Source organism: Equus przewalskii, chromosome 1 (assembly GCF_037783145.1).
Source record: "Equus przewalskii isolate Varuska chromosome 1, EquPr2, whole genome shotgun sequence".
Classification (NCBI taxonomy): domain Eukaryota; kingdom Metazoa; phylum Chordata; class Mammalia; order Perissodactyla; family Equidae; genus Equus; species Equus przewalskii.
The window spans coordinates 184,814,614-184,836,616 of NC_091831.1; the positions used below are offsets into that span (position 1 = coordinate 184,814,614).

General features: G+C 53.6%; 1 long non-coding RNA gene across 1 annotated transcript; it reads right to left on the reverse strand.

The window, feature by feature from the left end:
- Positions 1-14,810: 14,810 nt before the first annotated feature.
- On the reverse strand, positions 14,811-18,105 carry LOC139085022 (uncharacterized). The gene is made up of 4 exons (XR_011542985.1): positions 17,747-18,105; positions 17,426-17,651; positions 16,663-16,826; positions 14,811-16,511 (listed from the first exon to the last, which is right to left on the reverse strand). It is a non-coding gene; the product is annotated as an uncharacterized lncRNA (long non-coding RNA).
- Between the last annotated feature and the right edge of the window lie 3,898 nt (positions 18,106-22,003).

Below are 22,003 nucleotides of genomic sequence, written 5' to 3' on the forward strand. Positions count from 1 at the left end.
TTGGGCAACAGGGATCCATGGATTTTCTTTGGGGTTTTGTTAGTAGAGATACCCTAAGGAAGGAAGACCTCCGTGAGACTCTTGAAAAACCTTTGTCCCTAGGTCGCTACATCTCAGGCCCAGTGCTTGGGATGAGGATGGGGGAGGGGAGGAGTCAGGCTCCAGTCGCTGGACATGAGGACAGGGGAGCTGCATTTAGCTCTGAAGCACTGTGGGTGCACCACACTGGGATTCTTCCTTTACAAAAAATAAAAAGAAGACACAGTGCTGTCCTCCACCAGCTGGTCATGATTAAAAGGGGCTACTGGAGGGGCCAGCCCCGGGCATAGTGGTTAAGTTTGTCCGCTCTACTTTGGCAGCCCAGGGTTCACGGGTTCAGATCCTGGGCGTGGACATACACACTGCTCATCCAGCAGAGGAAGATTGGCAACACATGTTAGCTCAGGGCCAATCTTCCTCAGCAAAAAAAAAAAAAAAAAAAAGGGACTACTGGAGAAGATAAATGGTTAGAACTCTAGATTCAGCAGTTCCTCAGAGACATTCTGAATCAAGAAACTCTTCTGTCTGTCCCTCAGAATGTGCCACGGGCAGCGACCCTGTTCATAGAGAAGGAGGCACTGGACCTCCTGGGACTCATGCCTTAAACCTCCGAGGAAGGGGCCCCTGGAGCTTGTGCATTTGTCCACGTACATCTCTGTTCCTCAGACTGTGGTCCATGGGCCACCTGCTCCAGAATCTGCTGGGATGCACCAGCCCCCACCCCAGAACTACTGCAGTGGCACTGGAGTACATGCGCTCCGTTGCGTGCCGCCACCCGAGGACCACTCATTTAAGCACTTACAACACGCGGCTTTCCACAACGCCACGGAAAGGCACAGCCCGGTGTGAACACACTCGCTCTCAGCAGCAGCAGCGGGACGTGGCTGCCCAGGCGTGAGCGTCCCCCGTGGGCGAGGATGGAGCAGCTCCTGACCGAGACGCTGAGCAGGAGGTGGGGTTGACGCTGCTCCTGTTCTCTGAGTCCCGCGGGAGCACAGCCTCCGGCTCTGGCTCCTTAATGAGCTGGTTGCATTTTAGCCTCACGATGATGACGTGGGAATTGGAGCTGGGTCAGCTCCAATCCACAAACTGCAAATAACCTGCCAAGGGGACTCCCTTTCCCTTCGGTTCTGACCCAAATCTACCTCCTCTTCTCTTTAGCACCGGGAGGCACAGGCAGGATTTATTTTTATGAAGGGGGTCACGGGCTCCTGGCCTCTCCTCAGGAAGAGCGCCTGCCGTTTCTCCGCGTCCATCGGAGGAGAAGCTGGCAGCGGTGCACCCCCAAGGTGACAAGGATGGTGCCCGGTGACCTCGGTCCCCGCCACACACAGAGCGTGGAATGTGAGCGACAGCACGAGATGAGGCCCTGAGCCCCCGTGTGACCTTGCAGGTCCTTGAATCTCTTGGTGGGTCACAAATGGGACAGGAATCCCTGATTCTTTTGTTTACACAGTCGTCAAACCAATGGCATCGGGCAGGTTGGGGGCCCCGGGGAGGACGGAGGTCAGCAGTCCCTGGACGCAGCTCACGCAACTTTGAGGGAGGCGACGTTGAGACGGTCCCTTCTCACCTCCACTCACGTCCTGCCCTCCCTGCCCCACGGCCCCTGTCAGACTCTCGGTGCCTCGGGTCTGCCACACGGCTGCCACACGGCTGGCATGGGCCTCTACTCTCTGCTACCCACTCACCCTGCGTCCTCCTTAACCAGGAATAACCAGGACTCAGTAATCCTTCACGAATCCCAGCTGCCAGCTGAAGAACCCAGAAACAGGTGCCAGCTGCCCGGGCTCAGCCGGATCCAGGTGCTCAGACACGTTGCCGGTGTCCCTCTCGTCCCAGGGCTGTGCTGTCCTGGGCCGGCTTACCCTCAGACAGACTCTTCCCCATGGCGTCAGCTGCAGGCTCACAGCTCAGCATGCGGCAGCCACAGGGAGGTGGCCACAGCTCCAGCCCCATGCCCGGCTGTGTCTTTGCAGCACCTCCTAAGGCTCCTGCGGCTGGACCTGATGCTGGTGCCCACCACCCCCGACCCGGCGCACAGGCGGGGTCACTGTGTCTCACAGGCCGGACAGTGTGCCCAGGAGAGCCAAGTGCTCGCGCTGGAAGAGGAGACACTGAAGGCTCAAGGAAGAACAATGGGAGCCAACCACCAGCCCTCCTTGAAGCACCCCCGGTCCCCATGCCCAGGAACCGAGCGCTCTGGCCCCCGGGCTGCCCCCGCCCCTGTTCCCTCCACTGCTGTAGTCAGGCCTGGGGTCAAGCCCCCGCTGGCCGTGCCTCGTTTCATAAACTCCCTCTGGTTCCTCCTGGGAGCACAGCGTGCTCAGTCCCAGCTCTACATCTTTGCCGTTGCTGGATCCTCCAGCACCAAAATCACGCTCCTTTCTCACATCCCATCTGAGTCCCATGCTGTCTGCGAAGGACTTCAGGGAACACCTCTCTCTCAACTCCTGGTGTCTCGTCTTTAGTCCTTGACTGCATTTGAGATGGTGCTGGGCAGATGCCACGGGCCCACCTCCACGGAGCCGGTGTTTCAGAGGAGGAGGCGCAGTAATGGTCAACGCCAGCCCGATGAGCCGCCCTAGGACACGGACGCTGGGGGAGGAGGGCAGGCGTGCTTCGCCAGCCAGGGGAGGTGGCACCGGCATTGATGCTCACCGTATGAGATCTAGTATAGGGGCAAACGGAATCTCCTAGGGAGAGAGAACTCCAGCTGAACCCGCCTCTTCAACCCTCCTTGGTGCCCAGCATAGCCTGGGGGAGCACAGCCAGTGCTCGGCAGTGACTGCCAGTGGACAGGCACAGGACAAAGGCCTGTAGAGAGGTGGGCCCTGCAGAGGCACAGGAGAAAGATCTGGTCTGCGAGCTTGCCAGAGGCGCTGCCCTAAGAATGGCCAGCAGCGGGCTCCATGCACGGAACGTGGGCCACGCTGCACAGAGTGCGGCCTCCCCTCCCCGACTGGCACCAGCTCCGGCCCCGTGACTTCACCCTCTCCAGCCAGCAGCCCCGTGGCCACGATGACACCATCGCCGTGCAGCCTGAAACTGAGATCTGTGGCCCCACGGGCCCAGGGGCAGATGCTATACATGTGGCCCCAAGGGTCTGTCACCCCCAGGAAAGGACCCCCGCCCACTCTCCCCCAGGAACACAGCTCGTACTTACCCTCCACTGTGTCTACTTAAATTCAGGTGTAAATCAACTAGACTCGAATAAAATTAAAAATTCAGTTCCTCAGCCACACCAGCCGTATTTCAAGTGCCCAGTGGCCACGTGCAGCCAGTGTCTACTGCAGTGGACAGCAGAGACCAGACAGGCCACGGCCACAGGCAGTTCAACCCGTCAGGGCTGCTCCAGAGCGATGTGAGCAACATTTTCACACCCCACGAAACTGACCAAATGCGTCTTCCCTCTGTGCCCGAACACGCACACACACGCGCATGTGCACATACACACGGACACACATGGGAGAAAGGTAAGGTTCCGTGACAGTCTGTAACAATCACCACGGTTGGCCACAGTCATGGTCAGTCGCACAGGCTGTGAACGGAGAGAGGCCATGGATTAGGGGCCATTCCTGGAGCCCTGGGAGCCATAAACGTACACCTGTCTCTCACTCAGGAAAATGCAGAGATGATAATTGTGGTGATGATGACAATAGTAATAAGACGGCGGCAGCAGCAACAATCCAGTGAACTCTTATCAAGCACTCAAGTGTGCGCCAGGCACAACAGCAAACGTTCTGAAGACATCGCTTCATGGAGTTCTCACAACTCCGTGACACAGAGACTGCTTCTCTCCCACCACAGAACCCTCTACGCCTCGTGTCACATCTGTGACCCACTTCTGATTCCAGCTGCAGCTGAGGTGGAGACGTCTGCAGGCCCATCCTGCCAGGAGAAACAATGCCCTGGGGCGTCCCCGCCCTGAGGGATGAGCGCCTGCATGAACCCTCAGGCCCCGCCCCTGGGAGGGTGATTCTGGGCGCAGTCTATGGGGTTTCTCAGAGGGTCCCTGGCAGGACTGAGCCCCAACCGTCCAGACGAGTGATCAGCCCAAGAACACACCACACGGGTTTTCCTCTTTGTCTGTCTCACTTTCTTTCTTCCCACGTCTCGTCTCTGCTTTCCTGGAGCACCCTCGCCGCCAGCCCCAGCAGACTCCCTGCACCCACGCCCTTGACTCAGGCTCTGCTCTGGGGGGGCCTCAAGCTAACTCACCCCATTGTGCAGATGAGGAACTGGAGACGGAGGAAGCTGACATTCCCCCAGCTTCCCGTTGCTGGCAAGCAGGAGATCGAGGGTGGGGACTAGATCTGTCTTGATTCCAAAGATTTTCCTCGTAACTGCTCTCTCTCATGGTGTGAGCTGGAACATGAGGGCGTCAGAGGGAGGCCATAAGGAAGGTTCTGAGTCTGATCCTGTTTGAGGAACAAGTAGATGGTTTGTAAACTTGGAACCTCTGAGTCTCCTCTCTGCACTGAAGATGTCCGTGAGCCCCTCCTTGTCTCACGTTTCCTTTGCTGCAGTCATTTGGTTCCTGGAAGGGTCTGCCCTGCACAGAGATTTTCCTGCTGTGAAGGAGCCCAGGGAAGGGACCAGGAGGGCGATTCTGACAGGGAATGTCCTACAGTGTTTATTTCTTCAGGAACGGAAAATCCCGCCCTTTTCCAACTACTGTTCTAGCAACTTCTTCCCTTAACCTCTGAGCCGAGCGACACTCCAAGGGTCAGGAGAGGGTCTGTGAGGCAGTGGATGTTTCCAGGGCCTTCAGCTAAGAAACGAGCAGAGCAGGAAAGAATCTCAAAGACCTCTGCAAGTGCAGTTTCGAGGTCTCGCCAGAGTGTCTCTGGGAAGAGACAAGCCTGGCTCACTCCCTCTGCCCCCCCCTTCCTGGTGGTCCCCCCTGCCCACCAACCCTAACCCTGACCCTGACCCTGACCCTGACCCTGACCCTAACCACCCCCCCCCCAGGCCATCCCGGCTCCAGGAACAGGCACCCGCTGGGTGTGCATCACGATGCCGCTCCGCCCTTGCAGACGCACAGCAAGGAAAAGCTCTTGTTGGTGTTGCTGCCCAGCGGGTTCCACCTCTTCCCGGACCCTGAAATGGACCAGCTGCGGCGGCAGCAGCAGCGCCAGATCCTAACCACCAGACCAGCAGGGCCAGCTGCGGAACAGCCTCCTGTCCCAGAGCGCGTGCAAGAGCAAACCGTCACTCTGACGTGCTGGTGCCTCGGGTACTCAGAAACCGCCACTCCCATCTGCAGGTGCACCTGTTCGCTGGACGACAGCAGTTCTCAGAGGCCCCTGAGATGTCCCGGGGTCTGCCAGGTGAAAACTGCTGTCATAATCATACTGTAATATTTGCCTTCTACCCTCGTTCTTCACGAGTGCACAGCGGGCTTTAGAGGCCTCGTGACACTGATGTCATAGCAGATTCCACACAAACGCACAAAGGAGAATCCAGCAGGCTTCCATTAAGCCAATCGTTTAAAAAATGGCAAAAATGTGAAACAATGCTGCTCTTCTCGCTCAATTTTTTTGTTCTGGAAAATTTAGTTACATTTCATAAAAATGTCATTTATGTTAACATGTAGTGAATTTGTTATTGTTACTTTCAATGAATTAATAAATGTATATATTCTTTAAAATTCTGTCCATTTCTAATATAAGTAGCAGTAGATGTGCCCCACATAAACCAAAACTTGAATAATTTGAGGGAGTTCTCAGTAACGTGGAAAGTGGAAAGGGGTCCTCAGACCATAGAATTTGGGATCTGCTGCCTTACAGACAGTTTTCTAGTCTGACCCCCATTTTGCAGACGGGAACACGTAAGTGTCGTTCAAAACCTCACAGCTGTTTAGTAAGAGTCACGCGCAGAACACGAGCGGACAGAGGACGATCTGAAAGCGCAGGACGCAATGTTTTAGGTTGTCCCGAGGCTGCCGTTCAAACGTGTTCTAGGAGAACACTCCTGAATTCAATTTCACAACTAAACAGGCTGTTAAGAGAGAATTCCCCACAAAAAGGTAGAATCCTGCCCCTCACACGGGTGTAAAATGAACGCACGTCCAAGGCTCTGTTTAACTCACTGTTAACAAGGAAACCAGGCAGATGCCACAACTGACACAAAGCAGGCGTCAAGGAGCCGCGACGTTCACGACTCAGGAACACTGAAAGGAATCCGTAGCGGGTGCGAAACCAGCTTCTTTCCCGCAGAGGAGGGGGGCCAATGAACCCCGCCCTGCAGAACTCAGCTCTGCATTGGAGGACAGCAGGAACGACCCTGCAACTCACAGAATAAAAACACAGCTCAGTGGAGGTGAAGGCCCAGAGCCCCCAGAGTCAGAACCAGACGCCTTGAGGAGGGGGCTCTGAGGATGCGCGGCTTTCCCTTCAAGAACAGTTTTCCCTACCATTGAGGTCCCACCAGGTCCCAGGCACCACGCTCAGCGGAGTGAACCAGAAAAACGGCAGCTGGTGTGTCTCCTGCTCTCAGGGATCTTACAGTCCGTTCCTATTTCCATACGCTGTGGACCGAATGCTTGTGTCCCCAGAATTCACTGTTGAAATCCTAACCCCCCAGTGGGATGGTGCTTAGAGGCAGGGCCTCTAGGGGTGGTTAGGTCGTGAGGGTGGAGCCCTCCTGGACAGGACCAGCGCTTTTATGAAAGAGACTCCAGAGAGCGCCCTCACCCCCTCCACCGTGGGGGGACCCCGCGAGAAGACAGCTGCCTGTGGACCAGGAAGCAGCCGCTCCCCAGACACCACATCTGCCCGAAGCTTGACCTTGAACTCCCAGCCTCCAGAACGGTGAGAAATAAATGTCTGTTGTTTATGATCCCCCCAGCCTGTGGTGCTCAGCCAAACGGACTGCTATGTCCTATGGTAGAGCAGCCCGAATGGACGAAGACCCCAGAGAGGCTGTTACTACAGCCGGAGAGAGCCCTGGTTCTCAGGTGTAGACTTTGTGTCTCTCAGGCTCATCTCATTGTCTGGGTCACAAAGCCCAGCCACTTAGTGCCTACTGTGTTTGCAGTCCTTGACCTCCGCCCTGAGCCTCGTCAGGCGGATGACTGACCCCGCATCTCACAGAGGAAGGAAGAGATGCGGAAGAAGCGAAGTCACAGACTTCTGCTGGGTCACACCTGGCACGTCTGGTTCCGCTTTCCGTCTCTGGTCCAGTGAAGCATTTCTGGCAACACCTGCACTTCACAGTCAATATTCACACCAGAAAGAGCACTGTTAATGCTGACCTTTGAGAATCACAGGTCCTTATTAACACCCGAGCTCAGTCCAGAGCCGTCTACAGCTCTCTGCTCTCTCTGCTCAGTAACAGACGTGGCAGGGCCTCAAACAGACTTTTGGTTCCTTCACGTTTCTTGAGCAGGAGCTGGCAGACCACAGGCCATATCTGGCTGGTTTTTGCATAGCCTACCAGCTAAAAATGGTTTTTACATTTTTAAATGGTTGAAAAATCTCAAAAGAAGAATGATATTTTGTGACCCATGAAAATAATGTGAAATTCACATTTCAGGGTCCATAAATGGTTTCATTAGAACACAGCCATGCCCATTAGCTTTGTATTTTCTGTGCCTGCTTTCAGGCTACAAGAGCAGATTTGAGAAGCTCTGACAGAAACTGTATGGCCTGCAAAAGTGAAAATATCTGTCATTACCAGAAAAAGTGGTCATCTCCCGGCTTAGAGTGACTTTCTACTTGAACCTTGAGAATCACTTCTCAGGAACCCCGGAGGCAGCAGCTGTGAGGGCTCGAGCTCCACATGACTGACATGCAGCCGGTTTCAGAATTATTGGGGAAAACTGTGCTCGCCGGAGCCTTGGTGAAAAGGAAACCACCCAGAGGCTCAAATCCCGCCCAAGCGGACTCTGGGGAGGGTCTCGCCGGCTCCCGCGGTCGGCACCTGCCCCTCCGTGGCGGTTCTGTTGACGTCCTGTGGAAACTCCGCTTGCATTTACCACTAGTGACGATAATTAAAATGAAACGGGGCCTTGACCGGAGGAAGCTTCCAGGTAATTCTTCTTTCTCAGGAGCACCCTCTGCCGGCCAGTCCTCAGAAAGCACCACTTGGTCAGCTCACATCTGCATACTGGCTTTGCTGCCAAAGAAGCCAAAGGCGGATTCTGGTCCAGAGACAAGCGCAGGCTGGTATGGTCCCCACGCCCGGCCCAGGTTTTCACAGTACACGGGCATCAACACCCGAAGATACAGGACCTCCTCATGGTGGAACCTGGTCAGAGAACAAAAAGCCCTTGGGTGCAGACTAGCAACCCCGGGCTGGGTGGAGAGGTCTTGTTGAGTGTCGGCTCCGAAACCACCTGCTCCCAGGGCAGAGCCGACGTATTGATTGTCACCAAGAGGAGTCCCATGGTGACTCCAGTGGGGCTGGGGGGCTGTTCTACCAGCATCCAAGGTCTGGCTTAGGAAGACCTTTTCCTGTTGGGGTAGGGAGGCCTGCCTGGGACTGGGCGAGGGTTACGGTGAAACAGTGTGGGACTGGTGGACACCGCGAGTAAGGCGAGTCCAGGAATGTGCACTGTCTGCTGATGGCTTGATGAAACCTTCCGGAAATTTCTACAATGAAAGAAAGGTTTGCAACTTTGCTTTTGCCAAGAGTCTCTGGACTAGTAAAGTTATGCTAGTGAAGGGGACGGACTAGTAAGGATGCGTTAACTAGACAGTGAGCCGTGGGGGGTTGGTGACAGGGGGCTGGGGTTCCCGGCTTCTCAGTGGTTGTTGATGTCTGAGGCCCAGTGTGGATGGATGGATGAGGGCAGAGCGGTGCCCCGTGACTTGTGTCTCAGGTCCTCCTCCTCCCGGCTTCCACGTGTGCTAGGGGTGAACGGGGAGGGGGGGGTTATTCCTCTTCACGTTTGGGGGCTATGAGTAGCCTGCAAAGGAAACCAGAATACTCACCCCAAATTTGTATGCCTCTTTGATGTAAACGTTGTTTTGAGCTGAAGGCAATAAGGAGCAGTAAGTGCAGAAAAAGCTCCCCCTTTCTGCCCAAAGGCAGGAAATGAATTCTCCTCTTACTGGAGACAGACCTACTCCGCCCTGAGCCTTGTCAGGCGGATGACTGACCCCACATCTCACAGAGGAAGGAAGAGATGCGGAAGAAGCGAAGTCACAGACTTCTGCTGGGTCACACCAGAGAGGCCCAGACGACTCTGTGCACAAAGCGTGGGAGCCTCACCTGTCCTCCTACTCAGGAAGGGGGCCGCCCCAGCCCACCCCCTGCCTCATCAGTCCTTCACAGATTTTCGTTTCTTTGTCTAAAAGTATCAAAGCTCCTGCTATGGTCACTTCTTCAACCTCTTGCGGAGACACCTGTGTACAGGCAAAAACTCAAAAGAGTCGTATGCTTTTCTCCTTTGTCAGTGCACTTTTCAGAACCAGCCAGGGACCCTCAGAGGGTCGAGGGGAATTTTCCTCCCCTACATCTGCCAGGAAAAGGGTTGATCTCCGCAGGCTGCTGTGGTGCTGGTTTGACAGCAGCATCCGCCCCAGGCCCAGGAGCATGAGCGACGGCCCCATCCACTGTCGGAGGGAGGAGCCCTCATGCACGGGCACCAAGGACGGCGCTGGGCTTGGTCAGATGTGGGGAAAGTCAGGGAGACCCGCACAGTTGACATCAGAGCTGGGCTTCAAGGGGTGACGAGAACTCACCCAACTGGGCAGGAGGGGCGGCCAGGAGCCCGCCAAGCCCTGTCAGGAGAGCTCCCAGCCTCCGCGTGCTTTGGGAAGGTGCAGGAGAGGAAGTTTGGGGCCGGGTACTCATCTGGAGGTGGTAGGCGGCCCCTGCAAAAGTCCTAGCCTCGGGCTGGACGGGCTAACGATTTGATCTGCCGTTTAGAATTCCGCCGCAGCTGCAGAGCGGCAGGTGGGTGCAGGAAGGACTAGCCAGCTGGGAAGCTGTTGTTGCAGCCATAGGGCGGGGCCCACATAAGAAAGCGGCTTCGAGGACCGAGGGGGCAGAATCCGTGCACCTTGGCTACCCCTGAACGTCAGCAGGAGGAGGAGGGGCTTCCTGGCTTGGATGCTGCGGTGGACGCTGTTCAGTTAGCTGAGGGGGCAAATGCCAGAGAACAAGAGGGTTCAGTGTGGAAATAGTGGAAATACGTCCCCCCAAACACCCCCCTTTGGCATGAGGATTAGTTTGAGAAGCTGCAGACACAGGGGAAGCTCTGAAACCAGCGGAAGTTACCCGTCTGTAAGGGAGGAGCTCTCCCTCCGCCAGGGGCCTCCCTCCACACAGGTGAGAGGAGGCGTCGTCCACACCTCGGGCCTCTCATTCTAAGGCGCCGGCAGACTCAGGTCTGCACAAGAGCATCCCTCTCCTGACTTTTCCCGTCACTTCCCCTCGACCGCCCCCCCACCCCGCCCTTTTCTGTCTTTTGCTGAAGATGGTCTTCCAGCCTGAGTCCTGAGCTCCTCCCGGAGAGTCCACATCTTCCCTTCGCGTCTCCCAGGTGCACGAAGTCACCTGTTAACTAACGTGGGCTTGCTTTCCTCTTGTTGATCTGTCTTTTGTAAGAGGGGCTCCAGCTGAGAAATTAGAAGGGTGGAGGAAAAATTTTTTGTTCCCCCATCAAAGTGGTGCGTCCCGCTTGGGATGTGCTGGCTGTGAGCGCAGAGCACGCGGCTAGCCTGGGGAGAGATGCGCGACTGAACGAGTGGGTTAGGCTTCATGAGAAGGTGTGAAATAGCTGGAGTCCCCGAAGGAGAGAGTGTGCACGGAGCACAGGGGTGGAGGGCCCTGAGGAAGTGCGGTCCCCACATGGCGCCCACGGCCCAGCGGACCCAGGGGCCTCCAAGTCCAGTGCGTCTCCCTCAGGGACAGCGTTCTCTCCAGGGGACCAGAGATCGACCTGGAGCGTGTGGGGGCGTCTGCCCGGCACACAGAGCCGTGGACCGCAGAGAGGACTGTGCTCAGAGAAAAGGAGGAAGAGAGCTTCCCACCTCCAGGGACAGAGCAGGGAATTAGTTTTTATGGAACAGAGGATTTGACCTATTTCTTCCTCTGAATTTAATCAACTCACTGCCTGAAAGGTTGGGAAACAGTAGATGTGGGAGGAATTGTCCCACCGAAGGCGTTTCTGCAGGGGTACAGCCCTGCGAACTGCAGCGAAAGCAGGCGTGTCGACTTAAATAAAAATATTGAGAAAACAGCAGTGCAGGTAAAGTGTGAGTGCAGGAGAGTCAGAATGGCTGATCTTCAGTGAGTGTGGGGATGAAAAGGAAGCGACCTCACCTTTAGACTGACTGTGTGGTAGGGGTCAGGGCGGATGCTCAAAATTAGCAACCACAGGGGCAGGAACACTGCCCAGTCAGAACAGCTGCAGCCCAGAGCAGAACAGCGCTGGGTGGGGCTGGGGGCAGGGCCCTGTGGACAGCCCAGGAAACCACAGGGAAGAGCGGCTGTCCTCCAAGATCAGGAGCGAGTCTGTGCCTCGAACCCTCGCCCTGCGGAGATGAGAGCAGCTCGAGGTGCCCGGGACACTCGCATGGGAAGCAGGATGCACCTGTGCTCACCCTGGGCCCTCCGCCATCAGGAAACAGGGGAGCTCCTCCTGTTGTCCACGGCCTCCACCGGGCCCTCCATCCTCCCCTGAGGGCGGCCCAGTCTCCCCGGGGACATGGCCCCCAAATATATGTACACACAGCTCTGCCTTAGACGTTTTTGGTTGTACTTCTTCAACAGATCTTTCTAGAGCGCTACTCTGTGCCCTGACGCTGAGCTGGATCCTGGGGACACAAAAGCAGTAAGACCCAGACCCCCGCCCCAGGAGTTCACCATCTAGTGGAGGGATGGACAAGAAATGACGGTGTGGAGCAGTGATGCAGGGAGGGAAGCTGCCCACGTGGAGGGACGCTGAACCCCACCACATAGATGTACACATGAATAACATGCATATGTGTGTACACACACGTCATGCGTGTATATGCAATATATGTGATGCACGTGGACTCATCTATACACATGTACACCTGTATGTGCACATATGATACATGGATTTAACGTTAATCTTCACAAGCCTGCCAGGCAAGCACGATTATTATTCTCCTTTATCAGATCAGAAACTGAGGCACAGAAAGCTTTCCTAACTTCCAGGACACACAGCCAGCCAGTGGCAGAGCCGGGGTTTGAGCCCAGGCCATACGGTTTCAGAACTCGGGTTCTTATCCACTTTGCCATCCAGGACGGACGAGCTGAGGTGGGAAGGAGTGCGGAGAGGCGTCAGAGGTGGACGGCCTCAGACACACGCTGAGGATGCGACTTCACCCCCAAGGCGGCCAACTTGAAGGGCTTCAAGCAGAGGAGAGACGATTCTTTACTCAGTCATTGGTTGCACGTGTTTATTAAGTGCCGACAATACACTGGGTCCCACACACTGGGCCCTGGGATGAGAGGGGACAGGGTGGAATCGGGCCCTGCTGTCAGTGAGCTTGTCTTTGGCAGTGGAAATACTGACGAAAGGAACGATTGATGGAAACCATTGATTAACTCCAGACCGTGGCGGTCAGTAATGGAGGGCCGAGCAGACTCTGATGAAAGCGTGTGACCAGGGCCCAGCCTGTTTGGGGGGTCAGGGGCCGCCTTCTGAGAGCCGGCCTCAGGGCTGGGTGGACATGACCCAGGCAGAGGGCAGTGAGGAGCAGAGGTCGGAGGGAGTTCCGGGCAGAGAGAATGGGGCAGCATGACTGGTCACAGTGAGGAACTGGAGCTGGCACACGGAAGTCAGAGATTTGGGAATAGGAAAGTCAAAGAAAGAGCAAGCTTTATTCTTGGAAATGCTGAGTTGAGGTGCCAAGAGGACACACACCTGGAAATGTCCTGTGGGCACTGAGTACAAAGACTGGACAAGGATCTGGGATTCAGGAGGGCGGCCAGCCCCGAGGGGACAGGGTGAGCATCTGCAAACTTGTGCAATTACAGCCACAGGAATGAAGGAGGTTGCCGGGGGCTGTGTGACTGTGGAGGGAAAATGGCTGCGAGTGGTTCCCGAGGTGGACCTGGGGGCAAATACTCGAAATCTTGGGGCATCAGCTGTAAACCACCAGCTGTGTGGGGGACTTCCTCCCTCCCACCCAAACCCCCACGTCTTGGCTGAATCCCAAACACACAGGCTCACAAACAGACTCTTCGATTGATTTCCAGGTGAGGCTATGTATGCAGTTCGTGTGTGTGTTAAAAGTGTAATTTGGTGTATATTAAACACTTAATTAGACCGCAATGTTGACAAGGCTTGGTGTTCCTTGATTTTAAAAATTAACCTAAAGCTTCAAAAACTGGAAAGAATCTGAGCTCCCTCAGCTGCAGGGAGGCCTGAATGGGGGTCAAGACTTTCCAGCACCCTCAGTCTCCCTCCCAGCACTGCTCCCTTCGTTGCTCCAGGTCCTTTCCAAGAACAGTCTCCCACTCCGGGGGAGCTCCCCCAGCAGCCCCTAACGACACACATTCATTCTCGGGGGGCCCTCCCGTGCCCCCTTTTTAAGCCAGAATCAGGAATTACTGAGTCTTGGGTGAAAGTGTACCAGGTGCAAGACCTTGTGGATCCTGATTCCAGGGTTTTTCTTGTGCTTCTTCAAGGAGCCCCAGCGTTCATTCAAATTCAGGGAAGATATTCAGACTAAGTTTTATTTGGCAACAATAAGTCGATCTGTGGTTTTCTTGTGTTAATCAGATTTTTCTGTGATTATATTATAGAGCTCAAGATTTTTTGGTTTTGTTTTTTAACTGCAATATAACTGATGTGTGACGCTGTGTGAGTTGATGGTGCACACGCCTTGGTTTGATGCTGTCTATTTTGCAGTACGATTGACTCACACCTCCATTGCGTCACGTGACCATCATTTCTCTTTCGTAGTGAGAACAATTAAGATCTAGTCTCCCGGCAGCTTTGACGTTTATGACTCAGTATTGTTGTCTTTAATCACTGTGCTGTCATTGGATCCCAGAACTCACTTGTCTACTAATTGCAAGTTTGAGCCTCAGACAACATCGCCCCCAGGAACACCATCCTCCACTCTGTTTTCATGAGTTTGGCTTTTTCAGATTCTGCATATAAATGAGATCACACAGCATCTGTCTGTCTCTGTCTGACTCACCTCGCTTTTAGGGCTAAATCTGTGAGAGCCTAGGAGAGTGAAGCAGAGAACAGGGAGCAAGTTTTGCTCCCATCTCTGCCGCTGACGCCGGTGACCAGCCCTGTGGCTTCGCTGCTTTCTTCTATCGACGTCCTTACTCCGAAACTGTGTGTTGAGAGCTCACCATGCACAGGCTTTGTGTCAGCACCGTGGGAAAGAAGGTTCTTGAGCCCCGGAAGTTTGATATGGGGGGTGGGGGCGGCTGGAGGACACAAGCACACCGTGGTTGTAGCACTGGCCAAGAGGGTGACAGTGGAGTGCCCTCCAAGGGGGTCACAGAGCAGGAAAGATGCCTCCCGGCACAGGGGGCCTTTGAAGGGCCGTGAAGGGTGGGGATGCCTTTGCAAGATGAACCTGACAAGGGGGAGGGAAGGAAGGAGGGTGGGCAGCCGTGGGCACAGCATTCCTGGTGGAGGGAACAGCATAAGCAAAAGCACAGAGGCAGAGCAGTCTGGGAATTGTTCAGGCCATGCTTACCCTGTTATTGATCCACAATGCATGAAGTACAGAAACCGAAAGTACGCATTTAAAAACTTACACAGAAACTTGACAGAGCAATTTTTTTTCTGTTCAAACTAAGAATAAGTGGAGCTTGTATAGTGTGTATCTTTTTAATTTCATTTTCTGGTGTTACATTTTTATCGTATTTTACAGAAGTATTGGTCTGTGGTCAATGGGAAAATTTTAAACTGATCCTTGTCACAGACAGTCCAAGGGGTGCCGGGGCCCAGGGGATGCCTGGTCTCTGGCTCCACACAGAGTAAGGTGCGAGCAGACCTGGAAACAGTGAGCTCAAAGTGGCACATTGAGCCATATTGCGGGGACATAGTTTTGAGGTGATATAAGACTATTTGTGGGCTCAGAGAAATAGGAGGAGGATCCAAAATATGTGAAATCTTCTGATTTATGCGTTGGCTCTAATTTTTATTTCTTTTTACTAATTAGTATGGATCAAAGCAGACACGTCTGAGGGCCACCTGTGGGGCTCCAGTTGGCAGTCTTTGATGCAGGCACAGGGGCTGAGTCGCTCAGTGTCACAAGCTGCGGCAGAGGGTCAGGCTGTGGTCCCTGGGCCCCAGAGGCCCTGCGGATGGAGGTCTTGTCGCCGAGATGGCACAGAGCAGTGAAACGTCGTGAACAACTGAGTGAGGCACAGCACAGAGCTGGAGACCTGGGGACATGGGGCCGGCATGGCAGTGACTCATGCACCAGCCACCAAAGACTGGACAGAAACGAGAACGTGCAGCTGGTCAGCGAGGACACCGAGCTGCCCCGGCCACCCACTCCTTGGCACTGCAGAAGCTCCCCAAATTTCGGTGCAACCCCTAGAAAGAGGTCATAATGGGCTCAGAAACCATAAATTGTGGTTTGTCTCCTGCCGTGTGTGGGGGAGGTCCAGGCAGGAGTTGGGCTCACGTCTGGGTCTGCCGTCTTGCTTCCCCCAGCAACGCTCGGAATGGACTTCCTTCCCAGGCGTGCCGTCGAGGGGCCCCGTCATCAGAGCAGATCGATACTTTTCTTGAAAACCAAATTCCAAATACTTTCTGACTGTGAGGAAAGAGTGTGAAAACGGCAGTAGTCTCAGAGATGCGCGCTGCTGAGCTCTGAGGCCTACAGTAGCCGGAAAGTTGGGTTCGTTGGGGAAATAGCTCAAACCCTCATTAAGAATCTAAATTATTTATTCCTGCACAGTCATTAGCGGGACCACGAGGTCAGGTCTCCAGGTCCAGCAGTGCCACCAGGAGGCTATTGATTACAGCTGGAGAGGAAGGGACAAGAGACGGCTTGTCTTCGGCCCTGGCTAACACTGTGCCCGGCCCCAAGCATCAGGGACGGAACACCCAGTCCTGGGAGGCGGCTGCTGCCTTCGTCTGCAAGGCTGGAGTAGGAAGGCCCAGCAGGCAGGAAAAATAAGGAGAAACAAAGTGTTCGGTGGTGGTAAGTGTAAAGAGCAAAATTTTTCCTCCTTATTATGAGACCCCAACGCAGTCGCACATTCACAGTATTCTCCAGGGAGCTCTGTAAAAGGAAACGCGTGTGTGAAACTGCGTCCCCTGAGCCTGGAGAGGACCTGGGACCAGCACCTCGCTGGAAAACAGGAAGATCTGTTTGAATCAAGAGTCACAGTGCGGAGCCGGGCTGGTGTCCCGATTGAGCAACTGTGCATCCATCTCAGGCGCTCTCAGCCTTGGAGTCTCTCCATCCTAGTGGCTCTCCAGCTCTTCCGCAATGCCAGTGACAAACGGGGGTGTGAGGCGAGGCGTCCGCAGGACGACGCCCAGTGACCCACAGGGATGACTGAAAAGAGACAAGGGCAATTGGCAGCCGTGCACCCTCGTGGACCTCAGAATACGCAGATGGTGTGCACAGCTCTGACCGTCACCGTGACTGCTCGCCTTCCCGATGCTCGGCCTCCACCTCCCAGCTCCTCCCCCTGCACCAGCTGCACCTGTTCCCCACGGCAGCCAGGAGCATCTTAGATCCAAGCCACGGCTCGTCGCCTCTGTTACAACCTTCCAGGGCTCTCTCTTGCACTTGCAATAAAACCCAGGCTTCTTGCCACAGCCTGTGAGGTCTGCTGATGTGTCACAGATGAACAAAGCTGGACGCCAGCTACAACAGTGAGGACACATTTTAATCAGCTATAACTTTTGCTATAGGAAAGAGTCCATCGTGAACTGAACTGATCCCGGATTTGTAGAGGCGAATGAGGGAGTCAGGAGCGGGGCAGAGGGCCCACCGCAGTCAGGGTGGGAAAAATTACCGGGGGCCAGTCAGTGTAGATGCAATTGGGCCTGGGTTGGGCCTGCTGTGTTGCCGCTGGCAGCCATCGGTGAGGGTTCTGCCCTCCCAGAGACTCGGAGGGCCTGCGGGCCCACCCAGGTATTGGCTGGAAGAAACAGCCAGTCTTCCTGGCAGCCTTGAATGTGCCCAGCAGGCATGGGGCTGGGGGCACCTGAGCTATCAGAGGCCAGGTTATTGTTCCTCCAGGTCTTTACAGGTTTGGTCTCGGCCAGGTCGAGGAAGGGGCTCAGAGGGGCCTGGCTAGAGTGTGGCCGAGGAGAGAATCTGGTCCCTGCCCTCCCCACCTCACTCCCTCCTCACAAGACCCTCCACCTTCCCAACACACTGGTTGGCCCTCCCTCCCCGCTAGAGGGCTTTTGTGCTCACGCTGGTTTCTCTGCCCCCTCTGTCATTTGGACGTTCCGTACCAGCGCATATTTTACGATGCAGCCTGAATGTCGCCTCCTCCCAGATACCTCTGCTGATGGCCCTACGGAAAGTAGGCCCTTGCTGTTCATCTCTGTCTCCTCTGCCTTGTTACTGTTTTCTGTCTTCCTGTTGGGCTGTAAACTCCATGAAGATGAGGATCAGGTCTCTCTTCATCATCACTATATCCCAGAGGTCTACCATCGGCCAGAACAGGTAAATAAAGACCTGCCGAATGAAACATCGACGCAGAATAACCAATAACCATTCTGTAGATAAGAGAAACAAGGTGAGTTTACTTGAGTTAGTGTGAGGATTATAACCTGGGAAGGCCTTTTCCAGAAAGGAGGAAAGTGTTCCGGAGAAGCATGGGTTTCAGCACAGTCTTACATCTTTTTAGAACAAAAGAACATACAGTGAACACACCCAGGATACATTTTCAAAGAGGTATTTAGCACAAATCAGCAGGTCAACATGACCCTGATGTTGGAAAGGGACTAATCCAGACGTCACCAACAGGGCGTAGGAGGGGAAGTCTGCGTTCTTATCAGAAGGGTGCATTCTTTAATGGATAAGCAGATGGACAATATGTGTTTGACAGGCATACACCAGGCTTTCTAGTCCAAGCCGAATCAGTTTTGAACCCAAATACTTACCCCATATACCTCAACATGTGAAAACCTCTTAACAGAATGAATGAATGAATGAATGAATGTTCTCCACCCTCACCCAGGTCTGACTTCCCCCAAAATTGACCCATTGTGAACTGCCTGGGACTTTGCATGTCATTTGAGCACAGAATAGTTCAGCAAGACTTTGAAGCAGAAGGCAAAGAATCTTGTGTTACTGCATCAAATCAGAATGTTACTGAAAACGTCCTCGCTCTGAGAGCCCGCATGGGATGAGGGCAAACCTGCAGGATTTCACTACCCCCGCCTCTGCACAGCTCGCAGGCCGAGCACCGGGGCTGTGGTCTGCAGGCAGGAACCCTAGGAAGTCTGGCCCCAGGGAAGCTGCACGTGGAGCCCACCAGGCAGGACGACGCCTTGGACAAGACGACCAGAGGTCCCCTGAGCAACCTGACCTCCCGGCCCTGCCCGCCTGCTGGCACCCCAGAGGAGGACCCGCTCTCAGAGACGTGGACAAAGGGAAGTGGCCCAGCCTCGGCGGGCGTCTCAGACACACCAGATCGGCCTGGGGTTCATGGGGTGGGGGGGAGAGGCAGACAGGAATGGGAGTGTCCACGGAGGTCTCAAGGCAGCCTGTCTCAGCTTGACCGCATGTTGGTCTGTGAGAGTACGAGGTCTGCCTCACTCCCCACTTTCACACATTCAGAGGTGGCCTTTCTAGAACGTTTCCGGGAAGCCTCTCGAGCTCTACCACCCAAATGCTGATCTGTCACCCCAACCCCCACCCTGCCTCTCCTGCCCACTCCTCCCGGCCTTTTGGGACAACAGGACGCCTCATCCTCTTTGCTCTTCCAACCACTTTTCTAATGAAAGCCACTTTTCCATGGCTCTCCCTGCTCCCGTGTGTGTGAGACCCAGGCTTCCTGAGACTCAGTCCTCAGCCCTCTCTGCTCTCCAGGGCTTCTGGCAGCTCATCCTGACAGTTTCAGCTACAGCTCTGTGCTGATGACTCCTTGGTTGACATCTCTGGTCTGGACCAGGTGCTCAGGCTCACCCCTGAATCTCAGGAGTGTTTGTGGGTGTAGGAGAGGAACCAATCTTCCCTCTACCCTCTGAGTTCTTGGCTGAGGCCCCGTAACAAAAAGCTAGATTAACAAGAGAAAAACAGTCTGTTAGTGGCATGCAGTGCACATCATGCAGAGAACCTGAACCAACATAACTCAAAATGGAGGCCCAGAATCCAGCCTGTAGAGTGCCTTCCACAGAGAACAACACTGTGCAGAGGAGTGACAGGACACGCAGTCTTGGTCTTCCAGGGCGGCAACCGTGGGCAGGGAGAGGCAGTGCAGGGAGCAGTGGAGAAGGTCCGTGTGCAGAGTCCTCTATCGCCCTTGGCTGATGAGAGTCTGTCTCCAGGAAAAGGAGAGTTTAAATCTTGCCTTTAGGCAGAAAAGGGGGAGATTTTCCTGGGTTTGCTGCTCCTTAATTGCCTTCAGCTCAAAATAATTTTTATGTCATAGGCACCTTTTGGGGGGACATATTCTGGCTCCCTTCATGGGCTACATCTTCCATCACCGCAAACCCGGCATGTCCCAAACTTGACCCTTCGTCTTCCCAGCGGGAATGCACGCTCCTGTCTCTGTGCCCACGCCATCTTCCTCAGATCCTGACACTCCTGAGGTCACCTTGAAGCCATCCGTCTCCTCTTCATCCCATCTTGCATCCACCACCTCTGCGGGTCGTTTCGGTGAACTCTCTCTGGACTTTGTCCTCCAGTTAGGACTATTTCCATGGTAAGTGACAAAACCTCAACCCTACCTGGCTCAGCACCAGAAGGAAGGTAAGGGCTCACATGTGTGTAGAGCCAGATGCTGCCCTTGAGAGACGTCCTCAGGAGCTGCCCTTCTCCTCTGGCTCTGCTGTTTCTGTGTCACTGCCGTCAGGCAGGCTTCTCCCTGCCTGCCCAGCTGCATGCTCCCCGTGACCGAGGACATTCCGACCCACCCCTATTCCATGTCTGCTGTGACGCAAAATAACCAAGAACCATCTATAGAGAAGAGAAATAAGGTGAGTCTATTACGAGCCAAACTGAGGATTCTAACCTGGGAAGGCCTTAGACAGCGTTCCTGAGAAGCATGGTTTTCAGAACAGTTTTGTATCTTTTTAGGACAAAGAACACACATTAAACACATCCAGGATACATTTTCATCAAAATTTCAAACAGGTATTTAGTTCAAATTAGCAGGTCAACATGACCCCGATGTCAGGAAAGGGACTAATATGGCGTTACCAAGAGCGCTAGAAGTGGCAGTCTGCATTCTCATCTTGAGAGGGGGCATTCCTTAATGGATGAGCAGATACACAATGTGTGTTTGATAAGCTATAAGCCAGGCTTTCTAGTTCAAGCTGAATCACTTTTGAACCCAAATAGTTACCCCATATACCTTAATATGTGAAAACCTCTTGTCACTGCTATTAAAATTGATCTCTACTGGCCTTGTTATGCTTTTAATGCTAAGTCATGAAATTCCAGAGCCTGACCTAAAAAAAAAAAAAAAAAGCAAGTCTTCATAATGAACAGAAAGTCTGAGAAAGAGAGGAGGGAGACGTTCTCTCCCGGGGCAGACCTCTTTACAGTTAACACTTGTTAGAAAAGATCTGATTTAATGGGGCGTTAACTTGATAACATTCACTAGAATATCAAACTTGTTTTTCTGTGCAATAGGGACTTTGGCAGATATTCCAAAGTGTTACCAATTTGTTCTGTTCACTGTCTTTGGAAGAACAAGTTGAACACAGAGGTCTGGTAAAACTGCTAAGACTTTAAAACATGTTGCAAGTTGTGAAAATGAAACCAGAGCAGCCTGTGTCTCTGACTTATTTTCTTATTTGAACACATTGGCTTGGTAATCACTTTGAAATTGCCACCTCTGCGTTTCTGAAACCATATAAACTCTTGCAAGCATTTTAGGCTTTGTGGGCCACGTGGTCTCTTTTGCAACTGTTGATGCAAATAATCCATAACCAATCTATAAATCAAAATTGGGGTGAGTTTATCATGACTCAGATCTGAAGACCACATAGCCCAGGAGAGTCCTTTCCCAAAGGAACAGAGCACTCCAAAGAAGTGGGGTGTACAGGGTGGTTATACACCATCAGAGAGCATGCATCACCCGTGATCGGAATGTCCCTTTTACAATAGTCACGAGATTGCTTTGTCGGCACAGCAATTCGGTGAACAGAGCAGGTCTGTGGTCTTGAGGAGAGGGGTCACAAGGTGAGCACAGCAGGTCAGTAATTAATCCTTAGTTTAGGGAGAGACGCTTGTCCTAAGGAAAGGGGGACATTACATCCCTATCTTTAGGGGCATCATTCTTGTATTTGGGATGCAGTAAATATTTAAAGTAGATATCCAATACATGCCCGACAGGCCACATCAGGTCCTTTTGGAAAAACGAGCTCAGGCCGGATTAGTTTTACACCAAGTGGCTTCTTCAGATACTCCAATATATCCCATTGCTTGTCATTTATTTATCACAACTATTCAAATCTGCCCTCAAATCTGCACCAAAGCAGCCAGTGAGAAATGGGTGTGGCTGTGTTTGGACACCACTTTACTTATGGACATGGAAATGTGAATTTCATATAAACTCCTGTCATGAAGTAGTCATGCAGCACACGACGTTTCAGTCAATGACAGACCGTGTATACTACAGGACGACAGTCCTATAAGATTAGCACCATAAAGCCTGGCGTGTAGTGGGCTGTACCATCCAGGTCTGTGTAAGTCACCCTGTGACGTTCATACGATGATGAAATCACCTAAGGATGCACCTCTCAGAACGTGTCCCCGTCATTAAGTGACACGTGACCATATTCTTCCTTTGATTTTTCAACTCTTTTTTTTTTAAAGATTGGCACCTGAGCTAACAACTGTTGCCAATCTTTTTT